The sequence below is a fragment of the Aethina tumida genome, chromosome 3 (genome assembly GCF_024364675.1).
Source record: "Aethina tumida isolate Nest 87 chromosome 3, icAetTumi1.1, whole genome shotgun sequence".
Classification (NCBI taxonomy): Eukaryota; Metazoa; Arthropoda; class Insecta; order Coleoptera; family Nitidulidae; genus Aethina; species Aethina tumida.
The window spans coordinates 18,824,847-18,850,513 of NC_065437.1; the positions used below are offsets into that span (position 1 = coordinate 18,824,847).

The following is a 25,667-nucleotide window of genomic DNA, read 5'->3' on the forward strand; positions in this document are numbered from 1 at the left end:
AATGTATAACCACTCTGTCCTAGGATAAACAATATTTTCAATTAATTAGACAGCGAACGACTGATTAATAGTGAGACTTATTAACTAAGTGAACAAAAACCCATTCTCAAATTACGAATTAAGGGAAACAAATAAGAGGACGATAAAAACGGTTTTAGCTTCGCACTTTAAATGTTTGTATAACAGCTGCTCAGTGATAGAAATGCCTACACTCCGTATGTTTCTTTAAGCAACAGCCATAAAAATAACCATTGAATCGCTTTATTTTCACAAACAGCAATAAAATAAAGCAGAAGAGACATAACAATGGCTTGGATTTCTGAATGAAGAAATTCTGCTTTATGTTTCGGCTTATTCTTTGGTCCATTAAAATACGATAGTCCACATAGCCTTTTGAAATATTAAAGGATGTAATTGCTAGTTTATCGCTTGAATGCACTATAGTTATGTCAATGGTGTATAGAACAAAGTGCAATGAGAATCATAAATTGAAAGATTTAAAATGTTTGGTGATTTCGGTGCACGATAAATGTTTAACTTGTGGCCGATTAAATGGGAATGTGGGGTAGTTAAAGTAGTTTATGTAGAAAAATTCCCATTACAATTGATTTCGACGCCTCAATTTCGATATAGCACGTAGATCTTATCGTAAATATTCTACTCATATAACAGGATAACTTCGTAACAAAGTTATTTTATTCGAATTTAGTTTAACATCTAATCTTAATAACAATTAAAATGTTACATACAAATATTTCGCCGAGCATTATAATTCTCGTGCTTTTTATGCCTACATGTTTTTAATTGAATTGAAAATGTTACAATATAAAGTGTATTTTTGTCATTGTTTAATATATAGCTGTAAATTTGTTACGAAATTTTTAAAATTATTTTATGAACATATATGGGTTAATTGTATCGCACATTTCGGTGCAATTTATTATACACACATGAAAATTGAAATTACTGTTGTAAAATTTTACATAGAATCCTAAAATATTATTATAGTATTTTTTTTTTTTTTTCATTTTTATTTAAATCGTAGAGAAAAGACGAACATGTTTAATTATTATATTTTGAATTATAGTAGTTTCATAAATTTCACAATTAAATGTGGAAAAATGTTATTTTTTGCTCAACATTTTTCAAATAAGCACAGAAAATATACTATATTAATGTTTTTTAAGTAATAAATGTAGATTAAAAAGAAAATATGTTAATATTCATTTTAAAATGTAAATTGTTGTATTTTCATAGTTTTAATATTTTGTAAAACATGGATGTTAAAATCGATCTATACACTTTACGTATATAAAATAATAATAAAATATCTAGATAAAATTTATGAAGAAGTAAACAATACTTTTGCCTACTTCTAATTTGGTTGAAAAAATGTTTATGTTTTATAGATAAGTATTATATTAATTTAATTTTGAATATCAAATATAATTAAATTACATTAATTTTAATAAATCTTCATAAACGTAACTTTTTATTAGGGGGATAAATAAAATAAATATTTAAATTGCGATTAGTACATTTAATTAACTTCAACATTTCCAATAATGAGGGAAATTGCTTTTTACAATATTTGCGATAAAATTCCATTCGTGACTCGAATAAAAGTCTAACTATCTTCAAGTTTTATGAAATAAATTTCCAAATAACTGCAATGCTATAAAACTTTGAATATTGCGATGCCTCGGTTGTGTCTTGGGTTTTGCTCCTTTACGGTCATACAATTTCTCAATATTTCATGTTATTAGCCTAATAATAGTAATATTTATTACACTTTTTTTTTGATGATAATGAATAACAATTACGAAGTTTTGTACACCTCAAAATATAATCCTAAATTTCTTAGGTTTCCATAGTACATTAAAGGATTTCACCTACTTATAATAGAATGTCACGTTAGCCAGAACAAAAAGTATATCCAATCAGTGATTCCAATTGAATGCATCCTAAAATAGAGCAGTACGAATTTTTATTTCCAATCGATATTGCAATCTAGGCGCCGGAGTAAATTGTCTAGTAACAAGTTTATCCATTCAATCATTTTTAATGCAAAGTGCATATCTGTCATGAGACTTGAATATCCGTTGCAACTGATCGATACGATGAGAAAGGAAGACGATGTTTTATCACACCAGTTCCCATATATTGTGTATTCACGGCTTTATTGCATGCTTGTTTAATACGAGTTTTGTTTATTTATTCAATAAACGCGTTTCAACACGCGTTACAGTTTCACTGCCGTTTTATGTAAAGATATATTCGATTTATGGAATAATACGTATACGTTAGGTTTATGCACGTGTTTGAAATCTTATGTTACGAAATTATGAAATTTACTTGTTACGGAGAATGCTACTATCGTTTCTTTGGTACACGCCTATAACGAAGGTTACATATACAATTTTTTTTTTGGATTAATTAAGAGAACTTGTAGCATTGTCTTCTTTTCTTAATGAATGGGTCGTAGATACGTACAATTTACTTCAAGCAAAAAATATCGTGTTCTTCATTGCAAAAAACGGCTCCCTTACTTTTCACTTTACACCTGAACAGACAATGTAAAAGTGCTGTAAAAGTCGTCCCATTTTCGTTTCAAGGCATAATTATTCTTAAGCACAATTTATGCTGGCGTGATAAATGCATACGTCAAAATTAACATAATCGTTGGAATCCCTTCTGGGTTAAGTATTCCTATTTATTATAGTCCCAAAGCTTTTCTGCTTTATCACACCTCGTTTGTTTCAGGCCGCTTTTATTTTTATATACACCTTAATATAAATGTCCCATTAAAATTGTTTTATTATTCTGCACGTTTTTACTTTTTTCGCATCATGTAGTCACGGGAAAGGGTTGTACAGTATTATTTACCGAAAGCAGTTCATACCTTTGGGCATTTCTATCCTGCGGATAAGCTTTCATCATCCAAATAAATTGTCAGTGTCGTGTATCACAAAGCGTTTTCTACGTTAGAACAGGGAACGTACAAATGTACAAAGTTCTTCAATCGCTTAATTCATAAAATAATTTCAATCTTAATCATTAAATAATGTAATGGTAATAAATAAAGTGAAGCCTGTGCCGTTTTATAGGTTTCGACTGCTTTTCTTTGTATTGCTGTCATTATTCGCTTTCACTGTAATTAAGATCCTTTGAATTTCGTTTTCTTCTTATGGCAATAACAGTTCGCCTCAGATAAAACGCCAACCATTGGTTCACAATTCTCCATTAGACGTTTTTCCTCAAACATAAACTTTACCAAAAAGATGAAATAAGAATCAAAATGCGACAAACGTCACAAATGTTTTATTAAATTGAAATGAGATGAGATTGAACAATGTAAACAATGTTTATTAAACATGAAACAGAGCATTGAAAATTTAATAACGTATCACATATGGTATATTCTTTGGTAAATAATAAACTTGGTATTGGATCGAATATTCATGATTAAACAGAACTCAGAACCGTATCATCATTATCTCCCTGTTTATGCATCATAGAGTTTGTAAGAGAATTATCAATTTATTAACTATTGCGATCGAGCCCGTTACAACAATAAGCACTAAATTGTCTTTGTGAACGCACAAAGCCACACCAGGTAAAATTAAATTAAACTGTGTTCCGATTGAATAAATCGGATATGTTTATGCACAGTTTACTGCTTTTCATATAAAATCTATCCCCTGTTTGATAGCATTAAACTCATCATTCTATTTTTAATTAAATATGACAACCTGACTTGATTAATTAAAATTGTTGCATTGTGTATTGTTGTCGGCAGGGGTCGAAATCACGGAACAAAACAAAACAGTTTATGCTTCTTGACAGTTGTTAAAGTACATTCTTCGTCACCTCACTGTACTTGATTACATTCACTCGTGAAGTCAAATAAACAAGGAAACGTTGTTAAGTTTAAAAAAGTAACTGCATTATGTTAACATTCATTGAATTTGTATGTTCAAAATGGTTTATTCATATTACATTTTAAAAGGAGTTTTAAAAATAATATTGCACTTGTTTCTTGTTTGTTTTACTAAATCATGATTATAATAAAATAAAAACAATGGATACTTAAATATTTATTCTCCATTTTCATGAAAGTAATAAAGCACTATATACATATTTATCAGTATTACACGGAAAATAAACTCACTGATGCATGAATAGACTGATAACATAATAAAGTTTGTTACAAACTTTATCGATTTTACTGGACAACACATCAACAGTATTCACTCATATGCACTGAAATTACCTCAATTATGAAAAACAGGTGAAACTTGTTTATAATGTTATTAACAGTGAACCTAAAATTAACTAACTATACATTACTGCGTTCCAATTTGTCGAAATTTTAAACTGATAAATTTTAGTCAGTTGCTGCGGTGTATTTATTCATTATCAAATTCAAAAAGACGTTGACAAGATAAAATTTGTTATTTAAGTCAATGTCAAATGAATTGAATAGTATATAATGATAATAAAATAAATTTTATCAATTATTATATAATATTAAATTAAATTATATTAAATTACATTAATTGAAATCTAGTTTAATTTTAACTTGCTCTGACGAGATGTTATGTTTATGAATTGAAATGTCTTCACACCATGACGAGTGGTTAAGAGTTAATCAATATGAGACCGAAAAACTCTTAAGCTTGAAACTTTTAAATACTTTAAATTAAATGACATGGAAGAAACATGGCAATAACAATTAAAAACTTAATTAATGCCCTTAATAACGGCCAACTTTACAAAATTAAAAAAATTAACTCATCAAAAAGAAATGTGTTTTAAAAACCGCAGCGAAATTAAATTATATTGCAATTAAGATTATTTCACAGTCTCTCGATAAAACTCTCATTTCCACTGGGAGTTTGAATAGTTAAATCAGATGATGGTGGAGATAATTTCTATTCCCGGCAAAACGCTGAAAACTTCCGTGCTACTTCTTTTAATTGAAATACAATATCCCGACAGAATAAACTTGTTTCCTTTCAGAAACCGAATACAGCACTCAACACTGGTTGAAACGTTACCAAGAGCCAATATACACTTAAAGGTATTATATTTTGCTAACACCGTTTATCTTTTCGATCGATAAAATTTGTCTATGGGGAAATTAGTATTGCATAAATTTAGACAATTTTCTACTAATTTTCCTTTCCCTCTAACTAAATGATTGAAAATATAATAACTGGCAGTGTAAAAAGTTACTTCCAATTGGAATATGTAGAAATAAAACAAGAACTATTTTACAAATATCAAACATTCAAAGGCATGTTTTCAAATTGTTCAAGGAACATTTTTTGCACATGGTTACTTTCATCATATTTACTGTGTACTCAAAGAGACATCTCGTTCGTTTAATATTCACTTTGCATGACACTGTGAATTATCAAATTTGCAAATTACATTCTTCCAAGACCAACATATTGATGATTAATTGAAATTTCTTTGTGTTCGTTTAACATAAATACCATTAGTATTAACTAGAATAATATTAACAATGGTTAACAGTTTTTCCCATTTTGTCCAGAGTTCTCCAGGCAAATCAAAATTATGAATTTTATTAAATGATGAACGTCATAAAATGGAAATTAATATATTCTTAATTTGTATACGTGTTTAATTTCATTTCTATTAAATTAATAAGGGTGAAATACCATATATAATAATTAAATAGATTAATAATATTATAAATTTGCATTATTTTTAAAATATAATTAGTGACTCAATGACTACACTGAATTTAGTCTTGTGATGCAGAATGGAGTGGGGACGTCTTCAGTGTGAGTCGTGTGAGTGAGATTTTGCTTGGCCATGCTTGAAGGACGGATACATATCTGGAGGTCACGCACAGAGAGTTGGGATGCCATTGTCTATGATAGTCGATCACCTTTAATTTTCATTAGAGATAACTAGTTGTGGTGTTATGAAACTCAATTTACAGTCTCACCTGAACCCTCCAAAATCCAGATTTTCAACAGGATAATGTCCGACTTCATATTGCCGGGGTTAGATTGGAGTATTTCTAACATACCAATGTAAATTCGTCGTTACGGTCAGTATTCTCATCTATAGAACAAGTATAGGACAACATGGGTAGTCTTCTCTATCATATATTCAATTTTCTTTTTGAATCTTGAAAATTTTTTATTTTCTATTACCCCAAACCGTATACTTAAAATGAATAATATGGAACCCCCGGGAATACGAGTTCAATTTTCTATGTCACTGAGTGTAATATTTTTAACTAGTATCAAGTACCTAATAGTCGAATTTTAATTTTAAAAATTACGGAAATTTATGTTGAGAAAAAAATTTTCTTTCGAAATATATGCAAACAGATGGGAGGTCTATTAAATGCTAAGTCAATATTTAATGTTACTTAAATAAATATTTTCTTCACTCACTCCACAAATTTTTATTACATATTTATTTATTTTTGCCTCTGGTACAACTGTGCAACCAGTTTAATAAAGAAATCTCGACATAAACTTCTTCAGATCATATTTAAATTTAAGTTGGACTATACTTAATATTAAACACATATTAGAAACGTGCCTTTATATACAGTTTTGCAATGAATAAATATAAACGGGTTATATTATTAGCACGATATGTTCAATTAAATTTCGGAGACGACCATTATAAACCTAATTACAACTGTACGTAGAGTGCTTGATTATTTGAACGAATTATTTTAATTGCATTGATGAAAATTCGCATACTTAGGCAACTTGTGCATACTGAGATAGGAAATCTGAATAGTAAATGGTTTAACAGACATTTACTAAATGCATTCGCTTTGGTGTATGTTTACAAAATTCTGATTTTAAATAATTAGGGCAAACAAAAATCAATAGGGCCTTCACTGTTGGATATATGGTTTTGCACCTTAAAACTTGGCCGGATATAAATACATACAGAGGAAGTTGCCGAAGCATTACGCTGCACGAAGTTTCGAGATAAAAGATTTACGAACTTAAATTAAATGATGGCTTGCGCCATTTGGAGCTTTATGCATCCATAAATTTTGGATTGAACAAACAATATATGTAGTCGTTGAAAAGTTATAAATCAATCAAAAAATTATTTAAAAAGCTCGTAATTTAAGTAGTCTAACATTTTTATGGGCACTTATATTATCTGTTAAATATAAAATTATAGCTTATTTTAATGAAAAAAAGATTATTAATTTATTAAAAATAAATCACGAAAAAGGTGGCGTAAGAAAAACTATATAGGTCAAAAAAACACTATAAATTTAACTAACCGTATTTTAACCATGAATAATTTTGTTTACTTCTTTAATATTTCTTGAAATTAAAACTTTAATATAGAGCATTCATCGATTTTCTTTCATCCCGGAGAGAAGTTGGAATTTAAAGGCAATTTATTTTGTCTAGCTACCGTATTATGAAACGAATGATTACCGCATTATACAAATTTTTCTAATATAAATTTTTCTTACTTTGAGTCTAAGTATTCTCCATATTTCATATATAAAATTAAAATCATCTGCAACATTTCTGATTTACACAATTCTTATTAATTAAAATATTTTATCGAAATCTATAACTATATTTTTCAGAAATTATCCCAGAAGTAAATGAAAGAATAGGTTACTCTTGAATGTATTCAAGAAATGAGAAACATTTAATTTTTTGCGAAAAAGTCTGAATTTCATCAAAAGAATGCACCATTTCACACATCCGCTATAACGATTGCCAAAATCAATGAGTTTAAGTTTGAATCGCTTTTTAACGCCTTCCATTCATCAGATTCAGCTCGCCGGGATTATTTTTTCTTTAAAAGCTTATAAAAATGTTGTTTAAATGATGAAAAATTTACCAACAATGAAAAGGTCGAACTTGTGGTTTATGGCAGTTCTGAGGGGTTTCACTACTGGAATCCGGAAAAAAAGCATTTTTATCCGGACATGTTGATAAATAAAGCAATTTTTTCCAAAATTTGTTTCCCTTGTTTGGTCGAGCATGTGTTAAGATTAGAAAGATTTCACATTTTTTTCTATCTCCCCTTGAATTGTAAATCAATATCATATCCGGCATAAATTGTACAAATTGCGAACGATAAAACGTTTATTCGTTGGTCCCATGCAGTTCGGTTTATCGAACGCTCTCAAAGGCGTAAATGCACGTGTGAAAAATGCCTCTAAAAGTATTGGCCAGAATCAATTGTTTGTATCAAGATAAGGAAATTGTAAATGGCAGTGTGAAATGCGAATATTTATTACGGGGCACTGTATTTTGCCCGGATTCCTTTCCATGTGGCAGGTTTACTGCACGGTTTTATTTTGATCCGGATCGAAGTTTTAGAAAATTATTTCTGCAGCACTAGTAAAATTCTGGATGTGTTCCTATAAAACGAGAGTGTTTCTCATATTATAAAGCTTATAAATTGAAAGAATTGAAATACAATCCGGTAAGACAAATTTTTAATGTCACGTTAGTAAACAATAGTACGACAGATTCTACATATATTTGAGATATCATTTAAATGGTCAATATAAAATCAGTGACATAATTGTAAATTTTGGTTACAGGAAGTTTAAATGACAAATTTAAATAACTTTAAAACCTTTAATCTAAAACATTTTAGTTCCATGCGATTCATCTTCACTATCTTTCCACAACTAAGTTTGATAGTCAGTCCGGGTGACAGGTAGCAGCACAATTTAGGGCCCATGCTGTTCGCAGCACCCTTACGGAATACATAATAAACAGGATAAGATAAGATAAAATATTTAGGCTCCTGACACGGCCTCGTTAAGTAAAATGGAAAGCTAAAAATATTCCAACCCCGCAGATTTTCACTTTGAATTAATTAGTAACGTTTCTATTCCATTTCAAAGTCTAAGAAATTGTATCCACAAAGAACGCTCCTAGTTTGCGAAAGCTAAACTTACGATACCCTTTAGGTAAATATTGTGTATAAATTATTACTATTGGGAACCTGATGAGAAATTTCAAAGATATTTTTTACCTTTAATTATATCCACCAAATATCAAACTGATATATTAGATAATAATTATTGATGAAATATATTATTATAGTGTCACAATATCTTTTATAACTGTGATGATTTAATGTAATAGCACCTCAGTTCCTTTTAAATTAAAGTAAAAGCTTTCTTCTCTCTTTAATAAAAACCTAACTTGTTACATAAAGTGAAACTTCCTTCCTATAGCAAATTTGAAAGGCAAGTATAAACGTCAAGGAAACATCATCATAAAGATGAGAAAACTTTTATTATGTCTGTGGACAGCATATAGTATAGTTATTTTGACTATTTAATGGGCCACTAAATTTTATCATCGGATAACCGGTAACCCAATCTTCCGGTTTATTGATGCATCGCCAAACTAAATTACCAGTTAGTTCTTGTTGATATTGGTTTTTTAATTTGTTGCACCTATATTTTTTGTAATGTGGACGCAGTTACATTTTGTAAGGCGTCCAATAAAACTTTCAAAAGAAGAAAAAATATTTTTCGTACACATTTATAAAGATTATCCCAAACCATTGTTGGCAAATCAATTAAGCAATGTTACCAAGACTATTCCTAATGTATATTTTTAATGAATCAAATATATTTTTTTTTTTTTTTGGTAATTTCCTAAATCCTTTCATTATTAAACAAGGACTGTGGCTATCATAAACAATACGATTTTAGACCAATATTTTCCTAACGATCAACTGAAAAAAGAGCAGCTGAAATTCATTAAAATTCGAATTCACTCCAATCACTGTGTAAATTGAACAATTGAAAAGCTCCTGTTTGTTTCGTATGTGACCCGTATTTCCAAGCGAAAATAATTCCCGGATGTTTTGTTCGAAACACAAATAGTCTTTTAAACACTCCAATGCGTGCCAAATTATTTCTTGTTTGAGAAATTTATTTGCCGAAATTAGGATTTCAAGTGAACGCAATTAACTTTCTATCTATTCCATCGTAAACATTTTAAAATATTTATTCGACAAACAATATACCTTGATAAAATGAACGGCAGTTATTCCAAATTAAACGATTTAATAAAATTTTATTTTTTAATTTCCACATCTTTTTAATATCTTGTGTACTTTGTACACTTTTATTACGAAATGTTGTGTAATTTCTCTCCAGGGAAACATTAAAAATATATATTAAAATTCTCAACATCCGATTTCCTGTGGAACACATTATACACAAGATATTCAAAAATTTATACTGAGTAGTAACCATAAGGGTATCCCGGCATTCGTATATTACCTTCTACTTTGTGTTTGTCTTACAATGATCCAAAAGCCTTGTAAACAATGCAAGGTAATGAAGCGATTATGGAAAACGTTTACTAAGTTTGTAGACTTTTCACGTGGAAATTACGAAAATTATATTAAAGTTTAAATTTCTGGTAACGAGATAAGAAAGACAGTGTCAACTAGGATAAATATTCGAGGTGATTATAAAATCCATTTTACGGTGAATTAATGACGACACCTTGCTGTTCTCTTCTATTTTCACATAAAAGTCGCAATTATTCAGAAAAGATATGAATGATTCTGATTACATTATCTCATTACCAGGTCTTTTTTGACATTTAATATAAATTCAAGGACGTAATCAAATTATAAAAAAAAAATTAGTAATATTTGTTCTAAAAACAATTATAGAGTACAATTATTAATAACAATAACTTGATTGGATAAAGTTTATCTTGGGACCGTCTTAGATATGTAAGGGTTAAATCCATTATACAAGTGGATACCTTCTTGTGTTGACTTTGGTCAGTTGATTAAGGAATTATCATTGTTATTGTCTTCGACCCTAGGATTTCCTGACTTGAAAATTGAGATGCATGTTGGGAGAAAACGACATAATAGACAATATAATAATATAACCAAGAGAACTGAAAATAAGTTAACGTTAATACTAATATTATTAATTAAAAAATGATTTTATGGGTGGGTGAATTCAACGAAAATTACAGAAATTTAATTTTGCTGACAAATCTTAATAGTATTTACCTAATCAATAGGTGAAGCATTCAAAAGCTTTCAGTTTTTTACCAGTAAGGACCACAATTACTGACAGATACAGTCAAAGTGAATTACGTAAAAGGTGATTTTAATACCATATTTCTTTTTTTTTCTTTGAATTATATTCGTATTTTTCTTGCCTTTAGAACGTAATTCATGCCGAAACGCGTAAAACTAGAATCCCCCTCTGTTTATTAATTTTATGAGAAATACGAAATTACTTTTTCAGCTCTTCTTTCAGATATATGTATTTACATTTAATTTAACATACAAATATAAACATACAATAATCATTCATAAGAAATAATATTCTATACAGAGACTGTGGTGTTAAAATAAATTAATACTTATTGTAACCAAAGGTAATATTATTATAAAGGCCTACGCTATGTAAATTGCTTTGCGAATTACTCGTAACGTAATAAATTAAGGGATGTTCAACTTCCTTCGCCCTGAATATTCACCTTACCATTTACGCATTAGACTTTTCTACCAGTTGAAATAGAAGTCGTTGGACTGTGCGCTGGTGTGGAATTGCAGGAAGCACAGGCTGACTCGAAATGGCGGGTGATGTAAAAGGGCTACAATGACAAAATTATTCATTTCACCCTGTCAGCGGCAAATGTTATATAACCTCATAATAGTGTATGTCAGAGACAGCTCAGCAGAACGTGTGTTTATTTTAAATTCGATGAGGCAGGAGCCATCGTTTACTTCTGTTTTTGCTGTCAAGAGTTGTAATTATCTTCAAAAATATTTTCACTGTGTCATACGACTTATGTATAAATATTATTCTAGTCTGAATATTAGAGTATTAAACAGTAGATTCGGAATTGTTTACCTTTAATTCCACTCCTTTATTCTCAATAGGCTGGATGTATTAAAATGTTGAATGGTTCAAATGACACGTTTTAGTTTGTCGTAAGCTAACAAATATATTTAACTGAAATTGCAAACACGGATTGCTTGAATATCCGATTTGTTCCGTGATGTACCAATTCAGACAAACTGGTTAACTGCATGTCTAACTTCTCAGGCCAAATAGTGTATGACATTTGCTGCACCTTCAACTAGGATAAACGTAGTAACACGATAAAGGTGTTTACTCTGTCACAAGTTCAACCTTACACTCCCGTCAACTTTCAATTGTGATCAATATTGAAATGTACATTTTCGTAATTACAAATAAACAAGAGTCATTATTAAAACACATCTAAAAAATTATACGTTACATAAAACAGTATCTTGATTAAGAACCAATATTCGATTTATCTAACTATATAAATCGAAATTTCTTATTGGCTTAGCGAAGTTAGTATTGCCACTTCTACAATATTACGTGCCTTCTGAGGACGACCTAAGGGTAAACTAACTAGGTTCTTGTTTACGTGGTTTATTGCGCCCCTCCAAAGCCGTATTTCAGTAACAAAGTTCAGCTATAGCCCTGATCACTTTTTTACTATATAATACTATATATTACTGCTCAAGATACTTTAGAGAAACTTTAATTTAACGAATGTGTTAAATATTCTATTCTCCTTTTGTGTATAAAATAATAAATCGAGAAAGTTAAAATACATTTTCCATTATTCGGGACAAGTAAGTTTTCGCATGTGTGCATCTGCTGGTAGTTACAAAGCTAATAATTGGGCTTTCCAGTTATATTTTGTCATCTAGTTTAATTCCCTGGCATGTTGCAGACATGAATTGGCACATAACTCTCACCATAGAGTACTTTAACCCGAATTACCGCGATATCTGCCCGAGACTCAAGTCTGCAAACAGCGATGCAACCGTTTTATTCAGTCAGTAACATCTAAAAATGACGGGACCGGGTTGGGTTAACTTTCCGCCAAACGAGATACGGTTCGTAAAAGGTGTAACGAACCTCATAAAAGGAAGGTTTGTCCGTATCCTCTGAAAAGGACAGATCTTCACGCGCCCGCACTCAATATTATTTAGCAAATGTTGTTTCTTTAAAGAAAATAAAAATGTGTCAAATATTCTGGATACTTTTCATAGTAGAATATTTGCAGCAAATAAAGGACAACAAGTTGATATTCACAAAGACTGATTGCGTTGTGGATGTGCTAATTAAAACATAAGTACAAGTTTAATTTTAATGTCCAATGTTTCCACACATATTTTGCTCTGCAGATTGTCCCTGACAACAATGACAATATGTAATATGTCATAATAAATTTGTACTCCGTATCTGTGTTGCATTTATTAGCACTTGAATTAGATTAACTTGAATTTTAACGCGTGCGGCAAAACTCATATTGAACAGTTCAGATATTCGGGACGTGCATGAATGGAATGAGCATACATGCAATAATTGCAATCTGTGTAGAAATGGCCGCAGATGCGATCACATTCTGGTGCACAGTTTAATTTTCTACAGTGCTAGGGAGATGGATTGTCATTGATCCTAATTGGTTTTATATGTGCGGGACGATATTAATTAACGCAAACATTAATATACTTTTATTCAAATTCAACTATGAAAATAAAGTGTTGTACTGGTTTTATTTAAAATAAGTCAACTGAAATTCATCGTATATCAATAACAATTCTACTGATGTGTTTTACAAATAATTTTAAATTAAATTACAAACAAAACGAAGTTTTAAGATTGGGAATTTTATAAGTATATAATTAGGACTACACCGATACTGTTGCGGACTCACTCCAATTAAAATTAATTGATTTAGTTCTGAATTATAGGACATATTCGTAAATATTACTGCAAAACATAAATTTAATATACCAACTTGTCAGGATAATTGCAAATATTCATCTTTTAACTAAAATAAAACAATAAAATTAATAATCGTGACTAGAGGTAATTAACTACGCACCATGCAGCTGTTTAGTTAGTATGTTTACAAAATATTACTACCCTTAATATATGTTAATAATGTTATAATGATGTTTCCAAATTTTAATCTGCACGATTTCAAATGTTCCAATTAACCTACGATAATTCCAATAAAACAAATCAAATATTCAATAACAGTTTAAAATTGCACTAAACAATTCAAAATTATTTTTACGTGGCATCTGAATCAAATGCGTTATGACAATGTTTAAAGGATTTAAACGAAATTGCCACTGCAATGTACAATACCACATTCTCATAAATCCGATACCTGACGAATAATGTCTGTAATATTCCACGGTGTTAAACTGCCAGACATACGATTGCATATTCGAAATATTGCCATTACAACCACCTACTGCCGGACATATACAGACAATTATTCTTTAACATGGATTAACGCAGTTTTTATGATTCACTAACAACCTTTTATTGCAACGCCAGAAAAAAATTATTACTCTAATGAAATTGAAACGAATCATTTCTCTTTACAAAATAAATCAAACACTCTCGTCCTCGTCCGTAACTGTATTTGGTTATTTAAATTCTTAGGGTAGAAACCCCCACATTTCTAGGGTCGACAGAGTTCTGCGAATTTTACTCGGTTCATTTTGAAACTTTAGTGAATATAAACGCATATATATCATAGTAAATGATTGTTTAGCGGGTTAGCTGATTTTTCAATAATTTCGAAATAGATATCGGCACACATGAAAATGTTTAAACAAATTCAAAATCACAAAAAAGAAACAAATAATCTTTTATTTACTTAAATAAAAGCCCAAGTAAAAAGATAAATTTTTAGAAAATGGTAATGAAGTTTACATTTAAATTGAAGAATAGTAGAATATTGAGTATCTCCTTTATTTCGTTCCTATAAATAATTCAAATTGACAGATTTGCTATCGAGACCCCTGTTCCGTAATAGTTAAAATAGTAAATTATTCCCGTTCAATTTCAATGTAAATCAGAAATTTAAATATTTACAGAATATGTATCACGTATTAAATTTAGTTCATTTTATTGCACCATTTAAATAAATTAAGATTTAAAGAAAATACATCACTCACAAATGTATGATAATTTTATATTAATTGATATATTCATTTTTTCCCTTAAATGCATTCTTTATTGCTTTATTAAAAGTTTATAATCGAAAGATGTATCTTGATTGTAGCAATTAAATATGATTGATGATTCTAACTTAACGAAAAAATCACTATAATCTGATTACATCGAATTGTAAATATTAAGAAACTTTAAGCAATAATATTTGTAATTATTTATAAACCCCTTACATTTAGTTGTGTTTATCACAGAGCAAAACTAAAGTTAAAAAATGACATTATTTGGAAGAAATTGTGAACAAAATACTTCCATATCAAATAGACAATCCTAATCAATATACAATAGGAATAAATTAGAACTGGTTAATCAAATAGGGTGTTCTTTTATTTCGTTTTTATAAAAAAATTAAAATATTCAAATGAAATTTGTTTCCATAACCTGTATTCTCAACTTGTTGAAACAATAAGATATTTATTAGATATTTTTCATTTAAAAATTATTGGATACGAAACTCAAAATGTTAAATGTTGTAACATATATATTTTATTATAAGATATTGTTATTGTTAGTTGTTGTCTCACTTTTTAATAAAAATGGTTTGCAAGAATTATTTAGTCAAATTCAAAGTTGTTTAGTTAAAAAACTAACAAAATTTATGTTTCCTACAATAAAAGTCAACATAGTCACCCGTACTAAAGTGTTTCTAATTAGTGAACCACATTGTAAATGTTAATTGAAAAACTTTTAATTAAAATAAATATTATTACTTTTTAGTCCTTTACTTTTGTTGCGCTTATTATCGACCACGATTACAAGTTGAAATATGGTGTTGCCCTACAAAATTTTTTAACATTATTTGATGCACCTTTCTACAGAATATGTCAACTGTCATAGCGTTCCGAGGCAGCGAAAACTTTTATGACAACTCAACTAGGCGTGCAGAACTTTAAATCAATGCTTTAATAGTCTAAATAAGCATGAATAGCAATTTCCTGTTAGTAAATCTCATTAAATGTATCTGAGAAGGATAACACAGATATACACTTAGTCCATAATTAAAGGGCAACCTCTTTAGACGTGGGTGAAGTTTGTATACTGTAGCTGGGTTGAGATTTATGTAAACACAGGAATTCGTAAATTCATTTAAAATTTTAAAATACTAATGATTAAGTATACTTTTTTGCAGATACAAGGTACAAAATTAAAATTTAAATATATTTTCAACGTTCTATTGATATTTGCTAAAAATTATACATTTGTAGTATATTAGAAGAAATATAATATATGAGTGTGTTATCAATCTGCATCTCCAATTTTTATTTAATTTAATATGTATAATAATATTAATTTAATATGTAGTATTGTAAATATTGTCATAATGACTTAAATCACATGAAATTGTTTATGTGATACAATAAACCCATGGTTTATTAAAGGGATAATTAAACTATAAACTAGCTGCAGAAGCAGACTTTGGAATGATTAATAGATTTCTAAAGTTAAGTTATTCGACGTATCCTCTCTAAGCCAGTTTATATAGAAACTAACTCCGTTTAATTTAAATAAATAGCTTTTCAAGTTGTGTTTATGGACTGTATAATAACATAAAATGTCATTTTCATGTAAATTTTATATATATATATATATATATATATATATATATATATATATATATATATATATATATATATATATATATATAACTTTTCTGGAGCATATGTTGTAATGAATTTTTTTTGACAGTACATCAGTCAAAAAATTCGACACTCCCTTCCTTTGATAACGTTATAAAACTTTACAATCTTTAGACGGGCCGTCAACAAGTTTTGCATTTTAAATAGGGCATCCCTCAGTATTGGCAAGGAAATTTTAAAAGCAAAATATCGAATTTCCGTCAAATAAAACTTGAATACGTCAGATATCTTATTGCTTACCTTGCACGTTCCCATAAGTGAGCAGATGTTCACAATAGTTCGAAAATTGTACACAAATATGTAGTAACTTTGTGCAAAACTGTGCAATAAATAAATTTAAAACCGGAACTGGATAAATTAAATATGAAATAAATGAGCTTTTCTTAGAATGAATTTTTAAAAACATTAATATATATAATTTTTAACTACTTGTAACTCAGGAGGCGTTAGTAATTTTGTAAATTTCAAAATTATGTCTAATTAAAAGTTGAAAATTGTAAATTATCCTGCTAGAAAGTTTCAATGGACATGACTATAACGAACAAAGCAACAAAGTAGATACTTGTTGAAAGTCGAATAAATATAACTACTCAACTTTATTTAAACTCCCGGTTGCGAAATGAAATAAATTGGGAGTGTATCTACAGTTACACGTTCTAGATTAAATGAGTAGCAATGTAGAAGTTCGCAGTAAGCCAACATTTTACTGTGATGACCCAGGTGAAGTAAGCATCTATTTCTGCCGGTTGAAACTTTAAATTACAGTTACTTTGTTTTGGCAGCGTGTGATGTGATAGGGACACGATAGCCAGATTAAATAGGCCACTCGATTGCTGCTCGGACACGAAATTACATTCTAGTTTGGGGAAATTTTATTGGGATATATTAAGGATCAAAGGGCATTGTTGTTAAATCGTTTGATGGAACTCTACGCTCCCGTTGGGAAAGGCTTAGTATTCCTAAGGTGGATTTCAATTTAAGCGTATTTATTTGCTATCGGAGAAACTCGCACGCCAATTCACAGCAATATCGGGAATTAATAACTGTTCGTTGGATTCTTTCAAACTTCTAATTTATTTTGGTTTTACTGTCGCATTGGTTCCAACCAGGAAAATTATCATCGGATTAACGAAAACTTAATACCAAAATAAATCTTTCCTAAATCGCATTTTAAAATTTTAAATTGTTAAATGAAAATCTGAAAATATATAGAAGTATCTGCCACTGATAGAATTACAAGAAAATTGAAAAATATGTGAAATTATTTTTAGTTTTTTGCATATTTCTCGTCACATTCAACCTTAAATGGTATTTTAAAAATACCTAGTTGATATAGGCTGTTGCACATGGCCTCATTGTCATGTGATGCGAGGTATCGAATATCCCGCAGGAATTTAAATGATATACGAATGTGAAATATTTGATAGTTTCCGGCATTTTGGATAAATAAGTACGATGTTTGAAATATGAAAATTTGTTTTTTCAACGGTGATTTAAATTTAAAGTTGGTTGGTTGTTTCAATCTATTTTTATATAAAATAAAAAACAAAATTTGTTTATGCTATTTAATTGATAATACCACACATTTGATGGGTATATTGCTTTATGTTCGTATTAAATTATTATTAAAAATATTATTGGTAATAATACAATAAACAGTTCTGTAAAAGAACTTTGAGAGTAAATGAAACCATTAATTTCAAATTTTAATTTAAATACACTTGAATTTTCATCTTTTGTATTTTTAATTTAATACCTATTCAGAATGAACCACTTCACTGTCAACGGACTCAATCTACCATAATTACAACATGAAAGAGAGGATAATAAATTATCTTCTAAAACGTGAATAACATTTTAAGTGAAGTTATTAAGCGGGAAAATTCATGTTAATGATGTTTCGATTCTTATATAGTAATAATTCAAATTTTACTGCAAAAATTGCAATTATTTTTGATAAAATTACATCCTGTTCACTGCGATTTTTCCTTAAAATATATCTATAATGTGTAATGTGTGCTCCATACAATTTAAGTTTCTGACTCACTAACAATAAGATAAATTTATCAAGGCAATAATAACCATAAACGATAAATTTTATGAAAATAGAGTAATAAAATGATAAGAGAATAAAATTAGTAACATTGAAATTAATTTCAAATATCTTATCTCGTGTCATAATCCTGACGAGGGTATGCCACTTGAAACTAGCCCGCTTTGTTAACGTAAAATCTGCAAGAGTCATCGAATAATGCCCATCCTATATCGAACGACAGCCACTTCCACTGTGACTTCGCCGTTCGCTACAATGAGGATTATTTTTGAAAGCTCTATCGGCCCCTTTTATCTCGCATAGTACATGGTCCATATTGAAAGAGCACTGTTTCTCAAGGGTATATGTAGATATAAAAGGTACGTATACTGAAAATAACTCTATAAATATTTAATGTCGATATTATCGCTAAAATTGTTAATAAAATTTTATTATTTCGAATTTTTTCAAGTAGTTTCTTCTCTTTTGATGTTTGCTTCTGACCTACCCTTTACAAAATACAAGAAATAGTTGGGCGATTGTACTCGTGTAATATGTAATATATGTTTAAAAATTTTCGTTGTGACTCACAATTAAAGAATCTCTCACTTGTAAGGAATATTTCAGATATATATAAACAAAATGTTTTTGTTTTTTTTTTTAATTTATTAATTATTACAACTATGTTCTTAAACTGTTTCTATATTAGTTAAAAGGTCAATCAAATATAAACAGGTATTGTTCCAGTCTCACATCTCATCTATAACAATAAATAGATTTCATAGTATTTTTTTATTCTCATATTTATAATTTTATAAAAATTACAGCGTGACCAAATTTATTACAATACTTATGTTTAATAAGTAAAATAAAATTTTGTTCAAATACTAATTTAATAGTACTAAAATTAGTAATATTAAAATTTAAATTTGATAGTCAAGTTAAATTATGAGTTATAAAGTGATAATTTATTCTTGGTAGAAAGTATAACGAAAACAAAATTTCTAAAATTATGTGTTTTTATTATACCTTAAATTTCAGTTTTGACAACAATATTTTGTAACACAAACTTGATTAAATTCATTTTAACTTATTGGGTTAAATGGTATAGAGGTTAAAACAACTTTTAATATAACGTCAACCTCTAAAAGTTTGTTAATTAAATAAGCCTATCATGTATAAAATAACTTTTTTATGCGAAAAACCACCATTGTATTATAATAAAGTTAGCAAGTAATTAGGACTACTAGAGATATTGGATTCTCTTTTAAATTTCTGCTTTAATATAGGCCAATAATTTTTTATACCGGCAAGACAAATGAAAAAACTTTTTAAAAAAGTTTCGGAGCTCCGGCCGAAGTGTTAAGAAAAAGAATTTATTTCTTAAAGAACAACGGCGTTTTATTTATTGGCTAATGACAGGAATTCAATTTTAGAACAGATTACTTCAAAATTTTAAATTGAAAACATAATTGTCCATCAACCATTACTAGTAGTAACTTAAGTTTTAAGTTTTGCTTAATTTAATAATACAAAATGATTTAACAATTTATAAAATATTTTAAATATTTACATTTTCTACTATTTCAATTGTAATGCATTAGTTTGCATCTGTTCAGGATAATCATTAGTGTTCCTGTAATATTGAGTTATGTTCATTAAGTCAAATATTATAATTTATGTACATACATTTTAAGTGTTTATGTCAATATTTATTACAATTCAAAAACTGGCGCATCCGGCATATATTAGATATTAATTTACAAATCAGTGTTTATTGCCAGTATACACTAGCATATGTAGTAAACAACGTAAAATTTATATGAAGAGTAAAATTTAACGGTTGTGTGTAATGTGCCGTAATGTTATAGAAACGTTCTCGCAAAACTACCGACACATTTAAAAACGGAAGTTTGTATAATCGCCATTTACATGGCTGAGTAATGTAATTCAGCCTTCGCCCTCTGATGTTCTTAATGCCTAGAAGAATATACCGAAACAACGATTAAAGTTGCACCTTTTATAGATTAGATTGTGAATGACTGAAAATTAGAAATTATTTATTACCGTTAGAGCTTTGTAGTACGATTCGGGTTACTACACTGTTTAAAGTAATTGCCCCAAAGGCGTAAATAATAAATCAGACCTTAAATTGTTGGAATGGGAATATTATCCACGCAGACAAGAATACATTTATATGTTGGAGTCAGCATATTCAGTTAAAATTACTTTTTGACTTTTATGATCAAATAATAAATAAAATGGTACTATATATGTATAATATTTACAATTTTAGAAAATTTAGCGCTCCTGTTTACTAAATATTTCCATTTTTGGTTGTTCCATATAAAAAGAAAGACTTACATGGAACTGAAATTATGTAATTAAAAACAACGTTTAAGTATAATTTATTTAACCATGAGGGAAAAAAACACGCCCAATCTATTATTCAATTACTTCAATATTACATGTGTGTTAATCAAGCTAAAAGAATAATTTATCGCTTGAAAAAGCAATGAAATGCGTGTGTGTTTACCTAACTGAAATAAAATTCCACACACACTCACACTAATACACACATTTTACGCGTTTCTCTCCCCTAGAAATCCGACACATTCCAATCGATACCCCATTCTTTCTCAACAATTATTCCAACCATCAAATTTCACCCCTGGAAGTTGGAAACAGAAAAAAAGCAAAGCCGAAGTTTCCTAGTCTTTAGTTGAAGTCGCTGTGCTGATAACTTATCTTATATGTCCGATAAAGCTGTCTTGTTTTTTATATCCATTGGTACTTCTGTGTTGTATAAATTACAGATATTCCCAACGAACAATTTACGATGTGCATCAAATCCATTTTCTTGGAAATAATTGTAAAATTTTTTGAATAAAATATGACTTTTAATATTGTAATTATTAATATTAATAAAGTTTTATACCATAATTTTGGATAATTTTATATAGCACCATCATTAAATGCATAAATACTATAACTAAAAGAACATCCTAAATTATAAATAACTGCTAGATAATTATCATTGTTTATATAATTTTTTACTATATTTTTTCTTAATTTATAATTTATAAAAAACTAATTGTATACACAATTAAATGCAGTAGGTGTATTTACTGAGCAAACATTATAACAAAGCAAAAACTTAATGGCTTTCTTCTAAAACACAATGGAAAATTTCTAGCGGACAATAACCTTATTATAGAAAATCGGTTCGTCATATTTTTTCCACTATCTACTTCAATAAATTGAAAGCGCTTTGCCAATATTACTAAAGGCCCCTCTTTATTTCGTTTTATTCCTACGTTTTCGGATTTCCTGGCCATTGAAATGGAACTCATATAATAATATTCAGAAATAATGAAGAGATCGGTATTCAGTCTTTATAAGTGTCATTCGAATTGTTATTATCGAAATTTTCCTCCTCAAATGATCACTTAATGTATTAAAGCAAACCACTTTAATTTATGAAGTAATAATGCAAATTTAATTACCATATATCTTGGTAAAACCTTAAAATATTATACCTTGCATCCAAATTGTTCCATTTAAAACAATTTCAAGAGTGCACAGTACTAAAAGCAAAAACTTAAAGTTTTAAGCATAGTTCTGACTAACACTATGCGCTATTATACCGGAAATATTAGGAGGAACAAGACAGGAATGGTTCTGCTAAAATCAACGTTTCTCTTGGGAGCCATAACTTTTAATTTGGATGCTTTGCAAGGGAAACAACGAAAATGGGCATGAGTTAATGTAATTTACAGAGAAAAATGTATATTACGCATTATAATTCTATTTAGCAGCGTGGTTGAAAGTTTAATTGTGATTTAATACTCTTGTTCAATTATGAGGAATTTTTATTTTCTATCGACAAGAATACAGTATTCAAATAATCTCAATAAATGAATAATTGTAAATATAATGTAAATATAATTGCGTCCTTTTGTTTCTTTTACATTTTTAAGAATATCTAGATATTACTAAAACCTATATTCATACAAATTTCGTTAAGTATATCTCTTATATGTGGAAACTACACTTATTTACAGATTATTCAACCCATACTTCGAACAAATTGATTGATATTTTAAAATTAGCAATTAATAATACAATAAGTTTGCTCAGAACTTCAATAAGGGGGCCATTATACTATTTAAACCATAATCTCCCAGTAAGCTGCAAAAGCTTAGACTGAACGTATGAAATATGCGAATGAGGCTGTTTTCGGTAGTTAAGTAATTGAGCGGTTGGTTTAATTGAAGTCAGGGAAATTTCAGGTGTAGTGTGTGGTTGAAAAGCAAATAAATGCTAATATATGTTACATTATCTTTCAACCATACCAATTACGAACAAACTAAAACAGTTTTTTGTCACACTTCACAACCATTCGATGTAAATTAAATTCAATAAAATAAATATTTGAAAAATCAATATGTGACATATTGTGACATTTTAATGTGTACCCATTCAACTTTAAAATGAGATAATACTAAAAATCGAATTCGAACATGTCCATTCAGTCCAGATTAGACCGAATGGTTTCAGAGATGGAATATTGAAATAGGTCAAAGTGAAATGTCGAATTTTAAACTATACGCTCATAAATTTTACGATTCTATTTTATAATCTCCATGTTTGGGTTGCATAAGTCGGTATAATAATTTACAATAACAATATTACTGGCAAGTTTCAGGGAACTAATCGTGTTTATCACTGCACCTTCATTTATGGGATTATTTTGGTTTATTAAAACTTAAATATTAATTCTCCATATCTCCAAAATATTTTACTATATTATGGTATACTGCTTTTTATTATTAAGTTAATTTTACATATTTTCGCCTGATTTCTATTAAGTTTACGAGATTTTTAAAAATAGTATGATTCTGTAATGGTTTAGTAGTATAAAACTGTAGAAATTATATAAATCTATTTCATTTTTCTAATCGTTGGGTATAGGTCATCTATATCTTATATACTCACACATAAAGTTTTTTTCACATGAACATGAAAGTAATCAAATTATATCAAAACCATAACATTTTTCAATAGTATATGTTATATTAATACACACCTTAAAATGTTTTTGGATCTATTTATTTTAAAAATATCTGAAACGTCGTCATTATTTTTGTAGTATACAGTCGATCAATGTGTCAACAGTGGATAATCTTTTAAATAGGATTTTCCCTGAGCAGCTCAGAGAGCTCAAAAAGGATCTAATACCAAAATCAATATTTCACATACAATTTTAATATTAAGAACTAGGAGTTATTTTCTTATCTTTACAAGGTATATACTAAAATTATTTGAACCGATCTCTCGTTTATCGGTTTGTCAAGTCATAATTAACATTGCTAAATGATCTCATCAAGTCCACTATGGAGGAAACTCTAGAAACCTCGGAAGTAGTAACCGCAAGCCGTGCGAGTTTGTTTCAGTAAAACAAGAAGTCGTAAAGGCGTTTGGGTTTCAGAGGGACGAAGTCACAAAGTTAACAAATCTATACTTATTTTTTAAGATGACCTCCATATAAACTCTTTTTTATTAATATTTTGTACTTAAGTTAATTAATCATTAATTACTCGAAAATGTAAGTTATATTTTTGGTTAACATTTTATTTCAATAAACATTTATATTACATTTACATTTTAGACTGTATGTATTATTTGAAAGTCTTTTTGTGCTCTTTTTATGATATTTATTTATTTTTCATAATTTATATTTGAATATTTTTGTTAAAAATAATGCGTGTCGTTCAAATTTGGTTAACGACTTAAAAATTCTGCATGATGCAAAAGAAACTAAACATGATTGCTGTATTTAATTCAAAGAAGGCTTAATGACTGTGTAGTGGACTACGTGTAGTATATTGACTTAGTGGGCCAAAGTTCATGAAATACTCACTCAAAGACTCTTTAGCCAATAGGAAAAATGTTCAGTTTCTTTATGACAATGTAAGATCACGTGTCACAATAAAGACTCCAAAGAGTCCAGATATTTCTCATTATTTTTGTTATTGTTCCATTTTTTAAGTAATAAACGGCTTAATTTTGAAGATGTGATCAAAACAGAGTTTGATATTTACTTCTAAGAAGGCACTTTGCAATTGTGGATTACTGTGGTGACTATTTTGTTAAAAAAAGGTTATGTTATTTTAAAGTTTCATGATAAGAATGTAAATTGCTTTTTCAATTACCTACTATTAATTATCACAAAGTAACACAGTTAACCCTAAAAATATTATTTGAATATAAAAATATATATATTATATTAATTATAAAAACTAGAAATTAAATTATTCTATATTTAAAAGAAATATAACAATTTATAATAATATTAATATAATTAAAATATTAAATGAATTCTTACTAAAATTTGATTGACGTATTGTGCCCGTTAATCTACAATTAAAACAGACTTTTTTAATAATTAATAATTTACTAATTATTCGATAATTTGATATTAATCTTATTATTCTGATCTTTTAAATAGCATGCTATAACTCAATTATTTTGGAAATCATTAATTTAACAGGTTAATTCAGATCACGAAATATAATATTAAATTTAAATCGATATATACAGCACGTAATTTATTTCAAATATACCCTTTTATACAAACTTAAAACAAAGTACACAAAAGTAATGTAAAACTCGTTTCATAAAGAAATAAACAGATACTTTTTATGAATAATATTATGAGTATGTTTGTATGATGAGTTTCATTAGGAGACCAAAAATGCTATAAATTAAAAAATAATTAATTTAGAATAAAGAAAAAAAATAATATATTTATAAATAATAATTATTTTTTTTTCAAAATATATGACTAATCATTGGACTTGAAATGTCTTAAATATACAAATATATAGAAAATTGTATTTTAAATAAAGTGCTCTTAACTTAGTTA

The 25,667-nt window shown here is 28.5% G+C and overlaps 2 protein-coding genes across 3 annotated transcripts in view; one reads left to right on the top strand and one right to left on the bottom strand.

The window, feature by feature from the left end:
• LOC109593859 (acetylcholine receptor subunit alpha-like) overlaps positions 1–25,667 on the bottom strand; it is a 77,206-nt gene that overhangs the window by 50,851 nt on the left and 688 nt on the right. The window lies entirely within an intron of this gene.
• The window catches only part of LOC109593864 (troponin T), a 168,468-nt gene that overhangs the window by 29,759 nt on the left and 113,042 nt on the right, over positions 1–25,667 (top strand). The gene's annotated exons all lie outside the window — the stretch shown is intronic.